General features: G+C 40.5%; 1 long non-coding RNA gene across 1 annotated transcript; it reads left to right on the top strand.

The window, feature by feature from the left end:
• The first annotated feature begins 5,359 nt into the window (after nt 1-5,359).
• Nucleotides 5,360-6,309, top strand: LOC146990107 (uncharacterized). Its single transcript, XR_015035639.1, has 3 exons — nt 5,360-5,467; nt 5,733-5,797; nt 6,158-6,309. It is a non-coding gene; the product is annotated as an uncharacterized LOC146990107 (long non-coding RNA).
• Nucleotides 6,310-21,203: the final 14,894 nt, after the last annotated feature.

Genomic DNA, 21,203 nt, shown 5'->3' with positions numbered 1-21,203 from the left:
GTGCTAGTGGAAACACGCAATAGCGCGCCGAGCCGTGCCGTACCGAGCCGAACCGTGCTAGTGGAAATGCGCCAATAGAGTGTTTGGTCTGAAACACGGGTCTCTCAGTCACTCTGCTCTGCTCTGAGTCGAGGAGAAAACATTTATCGTATCCTACAGTTTTTATCCAATGAGGAGAGAGAACGGCATGCAGGGCTGTGTGTGCAGCCAAGGAACGCCGTGAATGTGGCGACGTAGGGACGAGGACTGTTATGGTGCGTTCAAGGAAACTCGTATTTTTCCGACCGTGAAGTGGTACCAGTTCGATCTGGTACGAGTTCACCGGTCGGAAGTTACGAGTGGCCGTTATAGTGACTTTCACCGGTAAAACAGGTCGGAAAAACACGAGTGGGTTGCCTGGAACGCTACAAAGTCGTAAGTTGTGACTTGAAGCTGTAATTTACGATTTCAAAAGCCTGCCTGGAACGCAGCATTAGCGAAAACGACCGGACCACTTACTTCTGCTTTAAAGCTAGCACTAGCTTCATTTTGAAGGTGCAATATGAGACGTTTTGAGAATTTGTTGCACACTGAACTGTAAAATCTGATGATTTAGCACAGTATCTGCGTTTTTAGCACGCCGAGTCACTATTTTATGCTAAGACATAGCAGAAGGTGCACACTGTACGTCTTCTTACTGGTATTAATGTTATATTTGCATGCTTATTACTATGTGAAGACGTTATTTTTATATTATTGATGTGGAGAAGTTATTTTAATAACCTAATCTCTGATATTTTGAGAATGTTGCTATGATATTATTGGGTGTGGTGTCATATTACAATGTTTATTCAGTTAGAAATATTCTCTGAATTGAGTGGATTTAACATGATTTATATATTGTATTTCATGATTGAGAGTTGAGAGAATTAAGAGAATGTTCTGACATTAGTCATCATAGGTCAGGTTTTCCTGTTGGATCCTTTGAACCTTGGACCTACCCGGATGTTGGAGCCTGGATCGAGACGTTTGATGGCGAACCACAGCCTGGAGGACAACTAGAGATATGGTGCCCGCAAAGAATCAAGAACCTGGATCCTTTCATCACTTCATTACACACACACACACATACACATATCCAACACATTCAACCATGCGGTAGGATAGATCCTCTTCACTTCCTCAGTGGACTGAACATTTCATACTGGGAGTGACTAAAAAAAGAGGTGACTTGAACTTTCAAACATAGCTGCAATTTTTTTTTTTTTTTATGTTCCTACTTACCTGGGTAAGAATTGTGTTACACTGTGTATGTACATGTGTTTTGCTTATCCTTCTTTAAAGGACAATTCCAGGCAAATTCAACTTGAGGGTGTATGTTCTTATCATTTTAAGTCTAAAAGAAGGGATGTGAAGATTTTCAGTTTAACGTCTCCTGTTTTGCGGTAGCTGCGTCTGTCCCCGCATCGCTACGGCAGCAATGAATGGGAGTGGATGCAAGTTCCGCTGGTTAGGCTGTTTACATCCCTCAAAGCCGCAATTTTTTTCCACAGACAGCGTCAGATGGTTACTTCAAGCAAGCCGACATGCTTGTAAAACTAGATCTAAATTCAAAGTCTCACGCGAGACCCTGCTGCCGTGCTCGGTGCATTCAGGGGTAGTCAGAAAGCTACCATTTGTGTCATAAACACAGGAATATCGACTCTTGACTTGCTTCAAGTAAAAAAAACGTATCGGCGCATGTTTGAGTCGCCACCTGACGCTGTCTGTTGAAAAAAATGTACACTTGAAGCAAGTAAAGAGTCGATATTCCTGTGTTTATGACACAAAAGGTAGCTCCTACTGCACCTGAATGCACCGAGCATGGCAGCAGGGTCTCGCACAAGACTTTGAATTAGATCTAGTTTTACAAGCATGTCGGCTTGCTTGAAGTAAATAAACTTCTCGGTACATGTTTGAGTCGCCATCTGACGCTGTCTGTTGAAAAAAATCTGAAAAAAATGCGGCTTTGAGGGATGTAAACAGGCTAACCAGCGGAACTTGCATCCACTCCCATTCATTGCTGCCGTAGCGATGCGGGGACAGACCAAGCTACCGCAAAACAGGAGCGATTAAACTGAAAATCTTCACATTCCTTCTTTTAGACCCAAAATGATAGGAACATACACCCCCAAGTTGAATTCACCTGGAATTGTCCTTAAAGGTTTATTTGTAATGTTTAGGTCTGCTGCCTGAAATAAACCTATTTCTATTTTCTATTTCCTATGTACGAAAGAAGCAATATTTGAAAATGTGTTATTAAAGTTTTCCTTTGAAAATGTTTAAAAGCCATATGTAAATGTTTATACATTTAGAGATAGTACAAGTTTCTGTATTATTTGCAATGTATTATTATAATTTGGATGTGGTTTAAATACATTAAAGTATGTTTTTTTACCTGGAAGTAGTCCCACAAGTCTTTCAGCCTTTAGTATACTTGTAACACATTTGCATGAAAGTAGAAAGTAGTATACCAAAAGTATAATTAAGTATATATTTTAATACACTAACATCTAATTTTTAATGTACTTATAATACAAACAAAGTACACTTTAATTTAACTAATTAGGCATGTATTAGTACATGAAATGTCATGTACTTAAAGTGCACTAAATATACTTTAAGTTGTTCCACTTTAGTACACAAAAGTACACTAAATACACTTTAAGTTGAGCTTTTCTACAACTTAATTACAATTTAAATATACTTAACACAAAATTAGTTGTTCCAATTTAGCACTCTTCAAGTTAACTAATCTTAAACACACTTGAAATATAATGATGATTAGTGCGGCTTGAAGTACACAAAAGTATGCTAAATTTTAGTACACTTAGTACATTAATTTTTCACCAGGGTTGCCACTCACAGAAATAAGCCCATGAGCAAAAAAATATTTATCCCAGGTAAAATTTTTGGGGGACGGTTACTGTAGAGACTGGAATGATTAGCCTAAATAATAATTAATATGTTTGTGGGGGAAATGATAATACATTTATGAAAATGACCTCTGCAGGAGGATTTACATGTCTTCCGCCAGAAGGAGCAGGAAGCAGATAATGTCATGTTATAGGAAGGACTTAGAAACTATTTTTTATAAATCAAAACCTTTTTCTAAGTTGTCTACTAGCATATAAGTGGAAAAAGTTGCATTAGTACCTCTGAGATTTTTAATTGTGAGTAGAAAATGACAGTGATACACTTTGGCAACAATAGTTGCCAGTGGGGCAAAACCTCTGTAGGAGTGGTCACCAGAGCACCTGTGGGTGTGTTGACAAAGGGTTTCACTTGACCATTTTTGGAGTCTCCTGTGACATGTGTGATGTCCAAAAAGATTGTTAAATGACTTTTAATGTGTTGTGCTGAAGGACAGCCTCAGGCAGGTATAGAGTGACAGCGCTGCGCCCCCTGCTGTCGGAAATGAGTCGTAGCAGAGGAGCCGCAGCAGAGTGAGCTGATGCCTCAGGTGGAAACGTGCTACACAGAAAGAGACTTGCTGATTATTGTTGCCGTGTTGGTCGGGAGTTGGGAGCTACACAGTGTGCGTTCAGAGACCAGTGAGTGTGATGTTTATGTTTGTTTATCATTTATGCTGTTCATTATGTTATATCTTGATGATAATCCAGCTAGACCACATGTTTGTATGTTGTGCATAATATCGGTTTATGTAAATCAAGAGAATGATTTATTATTATTTAATTGGTTATTTAGCCCTGTGTACAGTTAAAATGATGGGCTGTTCTGCTAACTGTTTTCATCTTATTCTGCTGTTAATTATCATTCTGTACATTTATTCTGTTGGTTACTGCATACTAAATTGTATGGGTTAATAGTTTACTCTTCTGATAACTGTATTCTGTATCTGTTACAGAACCACACACACATATACCCACCCATTCCCATTGGTGATCGGCAATAAAAGAATTAAAAGGAACATCATCTGGGCTGCGTTCCAAAAACAGGTTGAGTTTCCCTCGTTCACTTGCCCTCAGCCCTTGCTATGATGTCACACGGAGGCCACTTGGAGAGTGGAGGGAAAGTGGGCGGGGGAGGAGTAGAAGAGGTAAACGGAACGCACCTGCCCTCGTTCACTAACAGCTGGGACAATCACTGGTTGGCCACATGTCTTATGGTGCGTTCCAGGCAACCCGTAACTCGTATTTTTCCGACCTGTTCCTATGGTTACCCGTTAGAACGTACAGTCAAACTCGTAACTTCCCACCTGTGAACTCGTACTAGATCGATCTACTCCCAGTTCCCAGTTCGTAACTCGTAACTTGCCTGGAACGCTACAAACTCGTAACTGGTGACTTGAAGTCGTGACTTACGGGTTAAAAAGCCTGCCTGGAACGCACCATTAGGTGTAGCGCTGTACTGCCTACTGCCCCTTAAGGAGGGGGGGGGGGGTTGGCCAGTTTTTTTTAATTCAATACTCTATAATATCAATATATACTACTCTTTCTCTCTGTCTGTCACTGATGATGAGCTCTGCTTCATCAGACCAATCCTGATTAAAATGCCTTATAAAACTACACATCAACTCAGGCACAGCAACTATGTGAATATGAAACGTCAGATTAAAAAGGCTCTTTAGACACGTTTTTTTTGTGACAAATAAGTTTGCCTATTATATATCTCTACTAGCCTACCACTTGTAAATAGTTTGTTCTGACATGTCACTGCTAAACTAGTTTATTGAATTTAATATTTACTGACCCCTATTATTTATTTTCTTCTTTGGTGGTAAACACACAACTGGTGCTTGAGGTTCATTATCGCCACCGCATGGACGTATTTTTCGTGCACCACTGCAATGCATTGTGGGTGATATACAGCTCTGGAGTGACCATCGATGTTGACTTGATCACTCAGCCCTCAAGGGTTGATCTCACCAAGTTCACTTCAGCTGTTTAGAGAAATGGAACAGCCCTTAAGATGGCGGCGGGGATTCCCCCGAGGGCAAGTGCTGAGGGCAAGTGAACGAGGGCGACTCAACACGCTTTTGGAACGCAGCCCTGGACTCATGCATTTTAACTGATGCCCCCCAGCGGCCACAAGTGTATCCTTCCAGTCCACATACAGTCCTTAGAATATCTACAAAACAAATTGGTCCTTCGAGCCGGATCCAGTGTGGTTACTGTGGGATAAAGCCAAGATGTTCCAGGATCAGCGTAACACTCCCCGCCCATCAGATGTTCGGCCACGTCGCAGAACACGACCACCATGGACGACTATGAGGTCTCCCGGCCGGGAGAGAGAAAGCAGCCCTATCCTAGCGTGGAGAGATCTGCGGAGAGACACGTCAGGATGACGCCTCTCACAGTGACATTGCTATTTGTGTGTGTCTGACTGTCCCTCACAAAGACCTGTTTTGATAACCATTTGTCCAATTTACTTCACTTTACAGGTGTATTGCAGTATGAGGTGTTAAAGAAAGAGAGACACCCACCAGGTGAGATACACACACACGGAGGGTAGACATCAAAATGTTTGCTGGGGTTAACTATGTCAGCTATGGGCATTTTTATTTTTGACTCTTTCTTTTCCCACCATTGCTCCTATGTCCCAGCAACGACAGCAGCTTAAAACAGGGGCAGATGACTTGATGTTATTTAACCCACATAACTGTAATTTGTTCCACAGACAACAGCAGATGGTTTTTCAAAATATGTGATTACATTTGTCTCGGGTAACGCATTCTTGTCCTGTCATTACAGATAACATTGTGGTCCAGTGTTGGTGGCAAGAACATATAGGATTGCACTACCAAGTGCATAAACAGGTATAAGAAATTAAATATTATCACAGATGTGAAGTGTGAGAAAAGTCTATACAACTTGTGTACAGATAACAATTGTTAATCCTGCCAGAATAAATGCTTACTTGAGACTCTCAGACATGACATCAGATGTGAGAGGGAAGCTCTTCATGATGGAGGTAGCCTACAATACATGGAGAAGTGGTTCTTTCATTACTCTTTCAGCTCCCAAAACAAAGTGTTCCTGCCATTCAGTGCATTTAGCATCTGTCAGACCATCATTGTAAATAAGAACTTGTTCCTAATGATTCTGCCTGGTTAAATAAAAAATCTGAATCAGCGCTCTGTAAAAATGTTTATTTTTTTCTTGTGCCCTCTCTCCAGCTGCTGTGAAGAGATGGAACATCAAGGCCACAGATGCAGACATTGAAATTGTGATCCAGATCCACCTGAAGCATGTCCCAGCAAGAAGCGGGGGGAAGCGGCAGACCTCACAGGACCTTGATAATTAAAAATAAAATATTTGTTACATTAAACGTGTCCATTTTTTATTCAAGGGTATTTAGATAACTCATTAAATATATATGGTCCAGAATGCTGTCTATTTTTGTCCATGTACTACTTAGGTATGGGTGAACATCAATACAATATTTGTTAACTTTATCACAGGTGAGTTTATTTGCTATCAAAATTTCAGGTTCACTATTACTGTGATATTTTAAGTTAGCAAAAGTGAAATTTGCTGGTGTGAGTTGATGTCTATCAGACTTTGACTATGATGCAGTTGATTCAAATAGTTGTAGAATAGAGCATTGAGAATTCTCTGGAATTACACATGTAGCTATGCAGACTAGTTGAAAGACACAATTTTGGTAAACATCTTTTGAAGTAGTAGTAGTCTTTTGAAGAATACATTACATGTGTATTTTGATAAAAAGGTTGAAATGTGTCCGTCTCCGTAAAATGTTGCCGTCGAAATGACACCGGTCATTTACCGATGTCAGAAAAACTTTCATTTCAGCACCTGAGATCGACGTCAAATCAACCTGCCCGACCGACGTTAATTAGATGTGAAATAGACGTCAAAATGTTTGCTGGGTACTACTACTACAAGGCTACTAATCCTGACCTTGTGATGTGTTGTTCAGCTGTGAGCCAGGCTCATTCTTTACTGAATGGATAGAAAACTTTTTGCCACCACAAAAGACCCATGAGATAATTATATTAGGACAGGAGGCTCAGTGATGTCATGTCTTTTTATGCTCCATGTTTGACACCGATTCTGCATTGGTATTTAAATTTCAACCTTCCTGATGGCTTGACTGTTTAGTTATTATTTTTAATAAAGTAAAAAAAAAAAAGCCCAACGCACCTCTCCAGCTGTCCCAGCAGCTGTCAATGAACTGATAACGTGCGGGGGGCGTGGCGCTTAACTTACAAATGTTTGTCATTGATTAATTGTGTCTGTGTAGTAGGCCAGAAAGCAAAGTAAAAGAATCAGAAACAGAATTATTTCGTTTTTCCGTTTCAAATAAATCATGTCAGTCTATGTCGTGTTGGATTGATAGCACCATCTACTGGATGAAAATGGAACACAGAACAACTACACGACGCGTCAAGTGACGCGCAGTGCTGCACGCCGTGCAGATCGACTTCCGGCCGTGAAGCAACAGATCCTGCGAACGCACGCACGTGTGAACGCCTGACAAAGTAAGTCAAACAGGGACAGACAGACGTGCACAATCTGCTTCATGCGCACACAGCTTCTTGTCACGTGTGACAGATGTTGCGCACGTCGTTTCCGCGTAGGCGTGAACGCCTGACAAAATTGTTCAATCAGATTCATGCGAGCGTTAATGCGTGCGTTTGCTACAAAACGCATGAATGTTTACACGTGACCACTACGCGTAGTGTGATTACCGGCGCGCAGCAGTCATCACACGTGAACGTGCGCGTGAACGGCGGGCCATTATAAGTCAATGAGGAAACTACATTACACGTCAGGCGCTGTCTGCTGCACAGGCGTCAAAGCACGCGGGTGTGACACGTTCAGTTGACATGTGCGCATGCATTATGAAACGATTGTACCGGCATAGTGTGTGTAGGTGTGTGTGTGTGTGTGTAGGTGTGTGTGTGTGTGTGTGTGTAACTGTAATCACATGAAGCTGGCTCTAGAGTCTGTGTGTGTGTGTGACTGACTTGACACATAGTTAGTTAGTAGCTGCATCCTGTGTCAGTCTGATTTAGCTGTGTGTGTGTTTATAAACATTTAAACGAGCGCCAGGTGGATTGTTTATGAAGTTAACGAGCTCTGGCCTGAGGATCAAAGAGGTTACCACGGCGATAGGGGCCCCCGCAGGCTGAGACAGACAGAAACGTGGAGAAAAAAAGCCATTTTCTGCCTCTGCACCGGTCTCACATTTAGGCTAATCACATGAAGTTACCTGTGTGTGTGTGTGTGTGTGTGTGTGTGTGTGTGTGTGTGTGTGTGTGTGTGTGTGTGTGTGTGTGTGTGTGTGTGTGTGTGTGTAATCACATGAAGTTACCTGTGTGTGTGTGTGTGTGTGTGTGTGTGTGTGTAACTGTAATCACATGAAGCTGGTTCTAGAGTCTGTGTGTGTGTGTGACTATGAGCTGCATCCTGTGTCAGTCTGATTTAGCTGTGTCTGTGTTTATAAACATTTAAACGAGCGCCAGGTGGATTGTTTATGAAGTTAACGAGCCCCTGCAGGCTGAGACAGACAGAAACGTGAAGAAAAAGAGCCATTTTCTGCCTCTGCACCGGCCTCACATTTAGGCTTAGGGTGAGAAAACGGTAACTCCTATCAGAACAAAACACAGATCAACGTTGCTCTAAGGACTTACTGAAAATTTCGGTACGATTTGGTGTTTCTACAGTAAATATTTTGGCGACGCTGGCAGTTTTAAAACATCAGGCCGTTCTGCTTCTCTCAGAAAATATTTGTATTGGACTCAATGAGGAGCAGAGACAGACGTGGCCGCACTTAGAGGCTCAGAGTTTAAATTCTGTAAGTCTCTCTGATATTTTGAGCAGATTAAGAGATCAAGGATGAGCTCGTCTACAAACGTGGCCGAAATTATGTGTGTAGAGTGTGAATTGTGGCCGTTTGGAGTTTGGATAGAGAAAAAATCTGGAGTTTTTCTGGCATCTCTCCCACTCTAACCGATGACATCACGCACTCTGACACGAACATTCCATGCAATACACACCCATTATAATCTAATAATTTCTCCAAAAATGATCATGGTCATTGATCGTGGATTGATCAAAAACTATATGACCTATCAAAACGTGGAGTAATACGACAATACACAAGACTTGTGTCTACTGTTTAAAGTTTAAATGGAGTCTCTAGGTGAAAGTATGCCTGAGCAGTAGACGTTTGTTAAACTCCAATGATTGGTCTTTTTTTTCCGCCCGTCCCATTGACTTACATGCAAAAATTTTGCGCAGTTTTTCGCGACTTACATCGCGAAAAATTCGTAAACTGTTGAGAAAGGTAATAGCACAGCGATCCCGATCAAGCCGCACGTTTTGATATATAATATGTCCTAGTTGCGAATCGAAAATCGTCCGGAAGATGAAGGAGAATAATAACTAGAAAAAGCATTTCCAAAAATGGAAATGGTGTGAATGCTGAAAGCCATTGCTGAACCATGCTGAATTAGCAGAATAAATTGACAAAGACATGCGGAATGGCATACAAGAAACATGTTCAAGGAGGGAATTGAATCCACAACCTTCAGTACATCAGCCCACTGACCTAACCACTTCACCATAGTTAGATTGAATGAGAGAAGAGTAAAAGAAATCCATGTATAAGAGGTCACTGACTTCTGAAGAGAGGTTGAGACTTTGATGAATGTGAGATTTTTCAATGATGCTTAAAAGAAAGAAAGAAAAGAGTATAAATGAGCCATTAGAAGTTTGTCTACAGATGAGAATTTGAATGAAGTCTCTATCAGAAAGTACCACATGAATGAGGCAGGAATCGAACCCATGGCCTCATGATCAATAAACCTTTACTCTGCCATTTCACCACAGAGAGCACACACCTAAACATGTTGTCATTGATTGTGATGATGTGCTGCAAACTGTGGCGCTTAACGAACACCTGTAACCAATTGAAGGTGGGGGAGGGGAGCAGAATTCAACATAACATAACAAGAGTGCCCCTCTTGGATTTGAACCAGTGACCTTGAGGTTGGCAAGCAGCCACCTTACCCATTGGACTACAGACAGAGCTGTGGAGAAGGGAGGTTGAGACTTTGATGAATGTGAGATTTTTCAATGATACTTAAAAAAAGAAAGAAATGAGCCACAACAAGTAAGTCGAGGACCTTTTTTGTGACTTGTGACTATTTTTTGATGAAATCAAACAAAGTATAATGCCCATTCCAGTGAATTAAAAAGTTGAGCTCCTGCTACTCTGCTGTGAAATAAAACTGTTTGTGCTTGCAGATTCCAGCAATGGTTACACTGTGGACTTCACAGTGTACATGGGCAAAGCATCTGAACCCAGTGCTCATGGGTTGAGTTATGATGCTGTGATAAATCTCGTGCAGCCAGGCTTCTTTGGCACCGGATACCATATCTATATGGACAACTTTTACACGAGCCCAAAGTTGCTGACAGACCTGGCAGCCATGAAGTTCGGGGCCTGCGGAACGTACCGGGAGGACAGAAAAGGCTGCCCTCCTAGCCAGGGAGTGTTCACCAGGAAGACCCCACGTGGAACACTGAGGTGGATCAGGCAGGACTCCACAGTCTTTGTTAAGTGGATGGACACAAGGGAGGTGTCAGTGTGTTCCACCATTCACCCTGCAAATGCTGGTGACACAGTGAGGAGGAAGGTGAGGTGCGTGGAGGGAGGGTTGAAAGTCATTGACGTCCCGTGCCCAACTCCAGTCCTGGAGTACAACAAGTACATGGGTGGAGTTGATCGTTATGATCAACTCATCCAGTACTATTCGGCACACAGAAAAACCAGTCGGTGGTACCGCACTATCTTCTTCCACCTGCTTGACATCGCCACGACAAACGCGTACATAATGCATTTGGAGCTGGCAGCCACCCGGAACCAGCAGAGGCTGTCCCACAAGGACTTCATGGTGGAGCTGGTGAGACAGTTGTGTGGAGTGACAAGTGTGCCTCAAAGAAGAGAAAGCAACCATGTGCCTGCTGCATGTGCAACCAACTTCACCAGCTCCAACAGGGCCACAGTGGGACGCAGGCGGTGCCAGCTGTGTGCACAAAAAGGGGTGCGCAACACGACCCCCTGGAAGTGTGAGGCATGTGACACTCCCCTCTGTCTGTTACTGGACAGGAACTGCTTCGCTGAGTGGCACACATAGACTGAAGTGAAGATTGGACTGAAGTTGTGTGATATTGTTTGTAAAATAGTTTTTCCTGATGTCTGAATGAATATGTTCAAGTTATTAAGAATGTTATATGTGTGTATGTTTGTGAGAGCACTTTAAATGAAAAATATATAATTCGGATTGTAAATATTTTAGATTTTCTTACTTATGTTTGTGTATATGATTGGTTAAATTTAATTGAATTATATTTGAATGTGGCTTCCCACTCTGTCTGTCCTGAACAGGACTTTTTTTTTTTTGTCAGTGGTTTGCATTTGATTTTTTGTGAAATGGTATGCTTTGAAATAAAAATCCGCCTGGAAATTGAATCAGTTATTTGTGTTTTTTATGTTTTTTAGACACAGTTATAATATATTTGTTCAAGTTTACATAATCAGAATAAATGTTTTTACAATTGCAAGCTTTGAAAAACCTTTGATCTCTGTTTTTGTGTCTGTGATAAAACTTTAAATGTAGAAAAATCAAATCGATTTTACAAATTTTGAGCACTTTTTGCTCAGCTGTGTTTATACAATTGGTGAAAATAAAAAACAAATCATTTCATTAGATTGTATGAGTTGAGGTGAAAAAAATGATATAGGACACTATATTTTGCACATTCTTATAGCCTCTGTAAATACGTTCTGACATAGTCATGGAAAAATGCAGCAAAAATGCTCAGAGTTCTAAGGGTTACCTTCTGAACCCTCAGCTGTTTTTTTTACCTGATTTAACTAACTTCAGTTACAGAATTAATCTGTGCTTTACTCTGTTTGTCTTGTTATGTTCAGAAAAGGTCGCTCTGTCACAGCGCCATTCAGTGAATCTGTGGAGACAGTTTTCTTTTCCTTACAAACATTTTGGTGTGTGTGTGTGTGTGTGTGTGTGTGTGTGTGTGTGTGTGTACCACAACCACATGAGTGGGTAGAGGAGGGGATGCACAGGCGTCAGGAAGAGCCATGTTGATTCTGAGCCTCAGGGCTAAAGTCAGTGTGAACGTGTCCTGTGTGAAAAACACAGCCTCTCGTTCTTGTGTGAATGAGGCTGTTCCATTGATCCCAGAGCACAAAGCTCCTGCAAAAAACAGTGCAGCAACGTAAAGTGACGTGATGGGTTAAGATGGTGTATTGGCTGAACTGAAGCCCCCACCAACATGTCTGAAGCCCTGTGGAGCCTGTCTCCTCCACCCTTCGGCCCTGCCTCCAGACTTACGGTGAGCGTGTTACGTCACTGATTTCCTGCTTGTGCCTGTAGTACTGTTGTTGTGTGTTAGACTCTCTCAATCCTCCGTCTAGTTTTCTGCTAACTTAATCGCTTTTAGCACCACTGTACACTAGCATATCACAAATGTTTCTGTCACTTAAAGGGATAGTTCAACATTGTGGCAAATTGGCCCATTGCCATAATCCCTATAGTCATAGCAGTAGGTTCGTTACTTTTAGTTGTTGGTGCAAGCTATTTTTAGAACAGCGGAGCCGAGCCGCAAGCTGCTCAGAGCTACGCTACAGAGGCTCATGGGATTTCTTGGTTTCCCTCATCAAACTCATCAAATACACAATCCAACAACTCCAAAACGCGCTGGTGGACAAGTTGTGACCTGTACATTCACCATGCTATGAGATAATAACGGAACATTACAAGACAATCTCTAGTTATACACACTGAGAAAGAAAAAAATAGATTAATTGAATTTTAAAAGTCACAATAGCAATGTAACAAATGTCACTTTGTACCATTAAAGAGACACTGCAAGAATTAGACCCACCTCTCTTTGGCTGCTGAGACACTTACCCATGCCTCTGTTTTCACACACTTAGTCTATTATAACGCACCTTATTCTGGTTTAATCAAAGGAAAAAAATGACAGGAAGAGAGCAGATCTCTCAGATAATACCTTCCTTGTTTTGCTTTAAAATTCTTTTACTTGAACAAAATGATCAAGCACCCTATGATCTTTCAGATTCTACGTCAAAGTCTCAAACCATCAAGTCACTAATGCCACTTCTGTTTGTGCCTGCAGATCTGCAGTGCATTTCTGTTACAGATTAGACATCAACCTCTGCCAATGATTTTAAGAGGCAACTCAAAACATAATATGTTTAGAGCTGCTTCTTCTTCGGTCTTGCTTTTAATTAATTCAGTTTCCACTGACTACTTCTTAACATTGTATTTATGGTTTTATATGTTATTGCATATGTTTGCTACTGCTTTTAATGTGGATAATATTTACACATTAAAATCAGTAGCAGTAGCATTTTTATTATCACTAAAGCAGCTCTGATGTAATGTGAAGTATGTTTTTAATGATTGTTTATCAAGGATTTTCTAGATTTTCTGTGCTTTGTCTGTGTTCATGTACTTTCTTCAGTTGCTGCTGAGTGTTTAACTCACAAAGCCACCGTATAGTTTTCTGTAGTTCTGCCCCTCACCGCCTTGACGACATCACAATAGAGTCCTGTCACCAAAGGCTCACATCTCTCACTTCTCCTCTCTTGTTTCGCAGGTGACAATCACAGTCAATTCATTGACTCATGATGAATAAACTGTTTCTGATTGAAATGATATGACAAACCACTTGCTTGTGATGCAATGTAATGCGTGTTGTTGTGTGTTTACCGAGCTTAGTCAACACAGGGAAACAATTACAAGTCCCACCTCCTCACTGACCTACATTGGTGTCTTAACAGCAGAACTTCACTCTCACACTTTGGGTGTGAGCAGATTCAATTTCTTTATTCACGCTGCTAGGAAGTGCATGGTGTTTACAGCGAGATAACCTTGACAGCTATAATATCTAACATTCTTTATTATTCCTGCAGCGCCAGATAAGAACCTTCATTTGAGATAAATCTGAGCAGCACAAAGCTACTTTAAACTCCACATCGCTGGATAAACACATTAGAAGATCGGTAAAAGTGTTGTTAACCTTGGCAGATTTCTCTGAGCATAATGCTGCTTCGCTCTGATCAGCGAGGAAACATCGACACTGGCAGACATGAAAGAAATGTGACTTAAGCTCAAATTCACAGACATTGTCTGACATGTTGTCTGTCTTCACAGGAGCCAAATAAAGCAAATAAAATGTCATGTGTAAGCAACACAAACAAATTCTTCAGTCTTCCCTTGTTAATTAGACTCAAGGTTTTATTATTATGAAGCACAAAAGGCTTTAGGCCTCAATCTATGACATTTTTTGGACACTTTTTTGATTTCATTGTCTTTGTGTTTCTTGCCACTTTTATGTACATGCTCAACACTGTTGTCTCTTGCATAGTATAGTTATTGTATAGAGAGTGATATACCCACCTTAATGACCATGGTCACCATTGGAATAACAGTCATGGCTTGGTTAAGTTTAAGAAAGGATAATATGGGTTACTCCTTAACATTACATGACCTTTGTTATCATGGCTAGAGTAACAAGAATGTGATTAAAGGGATAGTTCACCCAAAATTCATTATCTACTCACCCTCATGTCGACTAAAGGCTGGGAGAAGTTTCAGAGTCCTCCGTGCCTTCTCTGAGTTACAGCGGTGCTCCGAAACTTCTCCCAGCCCTTAGTCGACATGAGGGTGAGTAGATAATGAGTGAAATTTGAATTTTGGGTGAACTATCTAACTTTATCAAATGTCATGAATAGAAGACACAACATAAACAGATGGTCTCATTAAACATGTTGCTACTTATAAATCTCTGGATTTATTAAAGGCGAACTATACAAGATTGGTTACTTTTCTGCTGTTTTGCTAACCCTCCTCTTAGCCATGTTTACAACAAAGCAAGTGACAAAGCAATGAATAGAGCGTTACATAACGTCATATATCATATACAATGTTACGTGTATATTTGCTGTAGTCTTATCTGTCATAAACAAGAGATTATGGGGCATGGGGTGCGTTTGTGTCGTAGTGCCGCAGAGACGAGAGCTTGGACACCAGGTCCGAGGCTCTGATCGTACAAGGTTGGTTTTCAGCCAAGAGACACGTGGAAGGCGGAGAATCCTGCAATGTTCCTCTTTAATTATATATTTATTAGTGTTGTTCATGTGGTGTATTTTCTACCTCCTAAGTTGTTAAGTAATTGTGAGACTGGACGTTATAACACAGGCTGGACATCTACTGTCAGAATGATTGAGTCTTGAGTGCATGACAGTTATAGATAAACAAACAGTTCAAGGTACATAAAATACCATTGTCTGAAAAGGAGGTCCAAAGTAACTGGTGACGTCAGCTACTGTACCACTCAGTGTGGCAGCTGACTTTTATTGATTAAATACTCATTCCTTCTGTTTAGAGAGGTGGAGTTTTAGAACATACTACAGTATATAAGGTCAGGACTTTTGGCTAAGAGAGAGAGGTCTCGTAATTGGCTCTAGAGGCTTCTCAAGGATTCGGCTTTTTGACACTACATCTTTTTTGTAATAAACTCTTTTTACCATCTACAAAGAAGACGTGTCAGAGTGGTCATCTTTTCACCAGCATCGACATCAAAATATACCACAAGTTGGCGTCACGAACATCGGACGTGTTGTGACCTTCTGGCCTCAGTTGGCTGCTTGGAGGAGCAAGCTCCCGCATCGGGTGCGCGCGATTAAAGGGTGAGTTTTTCACAAATCCATGCGCTGGTTTGCTTTTTGGAGATGCTATCTGTTAACTAGGTTGCACCGTTAAAGAACCTTTGTGGGTTTACTTTGTTTTGGCCTTCTCCTAAATTTCTAAATTTATTTGAGGTATTTTTTAAGTTAGTACTCCTTCCTATTGAAGACGGACGTGTTTTGAATGGTCCTATTCAAAAAGGGGGGATGTAGTGAAATTACATACAGTAAGGAATAAAAGAGGAATGGGGTCCGCCCGCTATTCAGACATCCCGCTATTCCGACATGTCACTATTTAGACATCCCGCTATTACGACATCCCTCTATCTAGACATGCCGGTAGTCCGACACTTTTTGATACCGCTATTCCGACACGTCTTTTTTATTTTTATTTTATTTTTATTTTTTTACAGCTGCGATACCCAGGCGCGTCTCTCTCTCTCTCTTTTCTTTTCAGCATGTCTATCACTGGTTTGATGAGGGAGTGATGTTCTTAATCTCAACAACTCAACTATCAAGTCACAAACAAAACTGACACACATGATAAACAAACAGAACTATGCTGCAGTTTGTTTGTCAAGTTAACCTGTCACCTTCAGCACCACGGACAGCGCCGGGGATGAGCCCGCGGAGCTGCAGCTGTGAGCGTCTGGGCTCTGGGCTCAGGGCCTGGGGCCTTATTTATCAAAACTGTAAGTAAGCAGTGTAAAACTGCTGCTACTAAATTTTTTGCTTAGGCCTACGGTGAAAAGACAGCCCAAAATATTTACACCTTTTTCAGATCTATCAAACTGTGCGTGCACAACTCTGCACCTCAACTTTGATAACTGGATCCAAGAATGGTGCGCAGTTGCGCACGTGAACACACCTCCGTCCCGGAATGCCTAGACAACCATATGGTCAGCACGTGCATATTAATTAGCCATGTGCTCTGTGGAGCGACAACAAAGTGACAACGAAGACAACGGGCGGAGGGAGGGGAGAGAAAGCTAGATACATGGCATCGGGCAATAAATCAGGCAAAAACCTCCCAAATCTCAAAAAAAGGGAGCAGAAAAAAGAATAATCTTATGTAATCTGCCCCTTTATTCCAGACAATCTTTTTTTCTTCTTTTACCTATGTTAAAACGATGTAAAGCAGCAGGATAAACTCAGGTGACAGAATAATAACAGTCTCAGTAGCTGCAGATCAGTGTGCGCTGCTGTGTGCTGTGTGTTTTTAAACTTGGAGGGTTTGTTTTTTCTTCTCTAATAGGCCTATGTATTTGTGTATGAGAAACAGTGTCTCAGATGAAAAAATAAAAATAAATCAGAAGGACACGTCTGACTATAACGTAATCAATCAATGTCGGAAAAGCGGAATGTTTGAAAAATAGTAAAGTGCCGCTACTCCGACAATGAAAAAAAAAAATGTCGGAATAGTGGGATGCTTAAAAAATAATGTTAATGCCGCTATTCCGACAATTAGAAGTCAATGTCGAAATAGCGGCATGTCTGAATAGCAGCATGTAACCAAGAGGAATGTGTGAGTAGATGAAGAGTAAAGAAATAGGAAATTTGAAGTAAAATAGGCCTACAGATAAAAGACAAAAGTAAATAAGAGAACGAAGAAATAGGAAAAGAAGAAATAAGAGTAAAATTAATTTGAATTAGTAACACATGAGTTGAACTAAAACGCAGCATAAATTGGTGACGGCATCTGTGATCTACTCAGTAAGTCATGTGCATTTTTAGAGAAATGATATGCAGGAGTTAGATATAGTTTCCTTTAACTACTAGACATAAAGAGTTATGTAGAGGAGCCTGTACACCTAAATAGTAAGTCATGTGTTTTTGGTCGCTATGTGAAAATTGGTTTTAAAGGAAAATAGGAATATGCATTAGAAGAGAAGTAAAATAGAAGTTAAATAAAGGATTAAAAGAGGAAAAATAAAGAGAAAGCCTAAATGATAAAGAGAAGATAAATGAAGAAAATAAAGGTAAAGCTGAAACTAAAGAAGAAATAAGAAAAGGATAACAGAGAAATAGGAAATAGGTTTTTAGTTAAAGAGAAGTTAAAAGGAAGAAAGAAACTGCAGTTATTAAGCAAAAGAAATATGTGATCACTTACCGGTACATTTGGATGTTTTGTGTTTGTTGCTTTCTGTTGTATATGTGGCCAATGTGATAGATTCTATGTTGTATAAGGCATAGGAGGTAATAGAAATTGAGAACAAGAGATATAATAATAATAATAATAGTAATAATAATAATACAGGAATAGGAATTTATAAGATGAGATATCTTGTCTTAATGAGCCAGAAAAGGATGTTTAATAACATATAGAATTTATGAGTTTTTAGGGGACTTTTGGAAAATAAATCTGTAAAGAAACTTATGAGCCCTGGAAGAAGGACTTTTTTATGTGGTGGAGAATTTTTGATAAAGCCTGATTGATTTTGGGAAAACACTTATTTAAAGTGAGAATGTTTTTATAAAATTATAACATTCTAAGGTTATAATACAGAATTTTTGAAAGAAAGGAAAGACTTGCAGTAGGAATGTGTTTTGTGTATCTAGTGATTTTATAAAACACTGAACTATTTGTCTGTCTTCCCTTCATGGAGCGAGAGTTCAAGGAGGAGACCAGAGTTTAAGAAGTGTGTCTAGAGGTGGACAGAGGACAGCTGGTCTGCATCACATGGATTGAGGCTTGCAGACGACAGCGCATGCATCTGGATCCAGTGATCAAGGCCAGTGTGATTTTATCCACAAACTCTTTCTGACATTGTTGATGCAATTTGATTGATAATAGTACTTTCATTTACATTTAGTACACACATCTACAGTACATGCATCATACATGTGTTGTAGTTAATTAGAAGGAAGACTTGGCAACGGACTGATCAATCAATAAAGGTTAATTAATGTTGAGTTGGGGAATTTTATTTTTGCAATTTGATAGATCTGATAGATTGTGTGAGGTTGTCATTTTTCTAATATTTCTAATATTTTGAATTTCTTTGAAGTTATTTGTTTCATCTTTCTTTTACTGACTTTGGCAGTACAGGGGTAATAAATTAATCAATCAATAAATATAAGCTAAATAATATTTAATTAGTTAAAGCAGAAGTAAGTGATATATTTGTGTTAATATAAGTCTTAAATAGTTATATCTTCTGACAGCAATCACTTACATAGAGTGTTTGGACTGAAACACGGGTCTCTCAGTCCCTCTGCTCTGCTCTGAGCCGAGGAGAAAACATTTATCGTATCCTACAGTTTTTATCCAATGAGGAGAGAGAACGGCATGCAGGGCTGTGCGTGCAGCCAAGGAACGCCGTGAATGTGGGGACGTAGGGACGAGGACTGTTATGGTGCGTTCAAGGAAACTCGTATTTTTCCGACCGTGAAGTCGTACCAGTTCGATCTGGTACGAGTTCACCGGTCGGAAGTTACGAGTGGCCGTTATAGTGACTTTCACCGGTAAAACAGGTCGGAAAAACACGAGTGGGTTGCCTGGAACGCTACAAAGTCGTAAGTTGTGACTTGAAACTGTAATTTACGATTTCAAAAGCCTGCCTGGAACGCAGCATTAGCGAAAACGACCGGACCACTTACTTCTGCTTTAAGTTAAAGTTAAGCACAATAATTTAGGGAGAAGGAGAGACAAACAGAGCTTGGCATTCTCCAGTTGCTTGAAAAGGAGGGTCAAAGATGGAAGATCAGAGTCTTTCATTTTCAAGAAGGCATACCAAGAAAAAGCATGTTTCTAGGGAAGAAGAAGATAGACGACAAACTTTGAGTAGGATTGATAAAGGTATAGATCAATGCCTTAAATATTTGGACCAATACACCACACCAAAAGGCCGGAGATTATTACAAGAACAATTACAGGACTTGCAAATGCAAAAGAAAAAGTTAATGAAAAAAGCCTCCCAAAAATCACCAACGAAGGAAGATAAGTCTGGTAAGATCTGTCCAGTGGTTATCAGAGGACAGAATCTGGTGTATAAATCTTGGGATGATACAGTTATGCCAGATCTATTTGAGAAATTACCCATTCTTCAAGATGGAGCACATCCTTGGATTTTAAAGTTGAAGGATACTATAGTGGGGACAAAGCCTACCATGGGAGACATTAAGAGACTCTTGGTAAATATTATTGGGGTTCCAGCTATGGAAGAGATTCTATTGAGAGCAGGGTGTAACCGATATGTGGGGTCTACTGTGCACGATTCAGAGCTTTTTGCATCAAATAAAGGCAGAGTGTATAGAGCACTAAGAAAAACATTTCCAACAAATGTACACCCCGACAACATTCTTATTGAGCCGTTAGGACAGGAAGAAAACCCAAGATCTTATGTCTCGAGAGCTCATCAGGTATGGAGAAATGTCATAGGACATGATCCAGAGGAGAGTCAGATGGAGCAATCAATCTTACGAGCTAAGATTCAGAAGGGGTTGCCCCTGCCAGTGAGGAGCAAATTAGCAGAGGTGGTTGGCTTGGGAAGTATGACAAAAAGTGTTTATGCAGACCATATTGCACACCAGGTTGAGCTGTATAGGAAGAAGGAGCATGATTTGAGAGAGCAAGATCAAGAGGCTCTTAGGAAGCTCACACAACTGCAGCTGTTAGAAGATAACAATGAGGAGAAGAAGCAGGCAGTAGTGATGCAAGAACAGCCTGTTGTAAATCAACCACCATCACAATTTTCCCCAGCTCAGGTTCAGCTTCAGGAGTTTTGTCCAATGCTTCCACCTGCTCCACCACAGTTCTGGAGAGGACGTGGTAGAGGTAATTTAGGAAGAGGAAGAAGAAACTTTAATCCAAATTTTCAGCGGATGCAAGATGTGTGTTATAACTGTGGATTGGTTGGTCATTTGGCTTATGCATGTAGCAGAAGAGGAGGAAATTTCAGAGGGAATTTCAGAGGAAAATCAAGAGGTTTTTAGTTATCGTAATTCCATAGTAGAGTAAAAATTAACATCTCCTTAGGAATGTATAAATTACATTTAGTATTTTCTGATCAAGCTACAGTAGATGGGACTATACGTAGGTTGGCACATGGGTTAGCCCATGTTGCAAGGGGGGAGGTTATAGTATGGATTTTATTTGCTTAATTAGACTGATTGGGTTATAACCAGGTGGATGCTCAGTCACTTGCCAAGTTAACGTTAAAGTTTTTGCAAGTTTTTGTCTAGAGAAGTCATATGCAGGTGAGGACTTCCAGATTGAATATTGTTAGACAATGGATGAGAGTTTGTGGACAAAATTGCAAGGATAAAATTGCAATACTGATTTAAATGTAATGTGTCTATGTGTTTTTGATGTTTTTAATTTGTATTTGTTTGGCGCAAAAGATACTGGTGTGTGTTTTCCATCTGTCCTCTTAGAATGATATTGGAAGAAGACTACTGTAAGAGCGGTTCTACAGGGATCCTGAGGTGCTGAAGGGATTCAGATACCTGAT

This window comes from Trachurus japonicus, chromosome 3 (genome assembly GCF_045865225.1).
Source record: "Trachurus japonicus isolate A0001 chromosome 3, Traja_1.0".
NCBI lineage: Eukaryota > Metazoa > Chordata > Actinopteri > Carangiformes > Carangidae > Trachurus > Trachurus japonicus.
The sequence above is the reverse complement of the archived record's forward strand: the minus strand, read 5'-3'. Positions and strand labels throughout refer to the sequence as shown.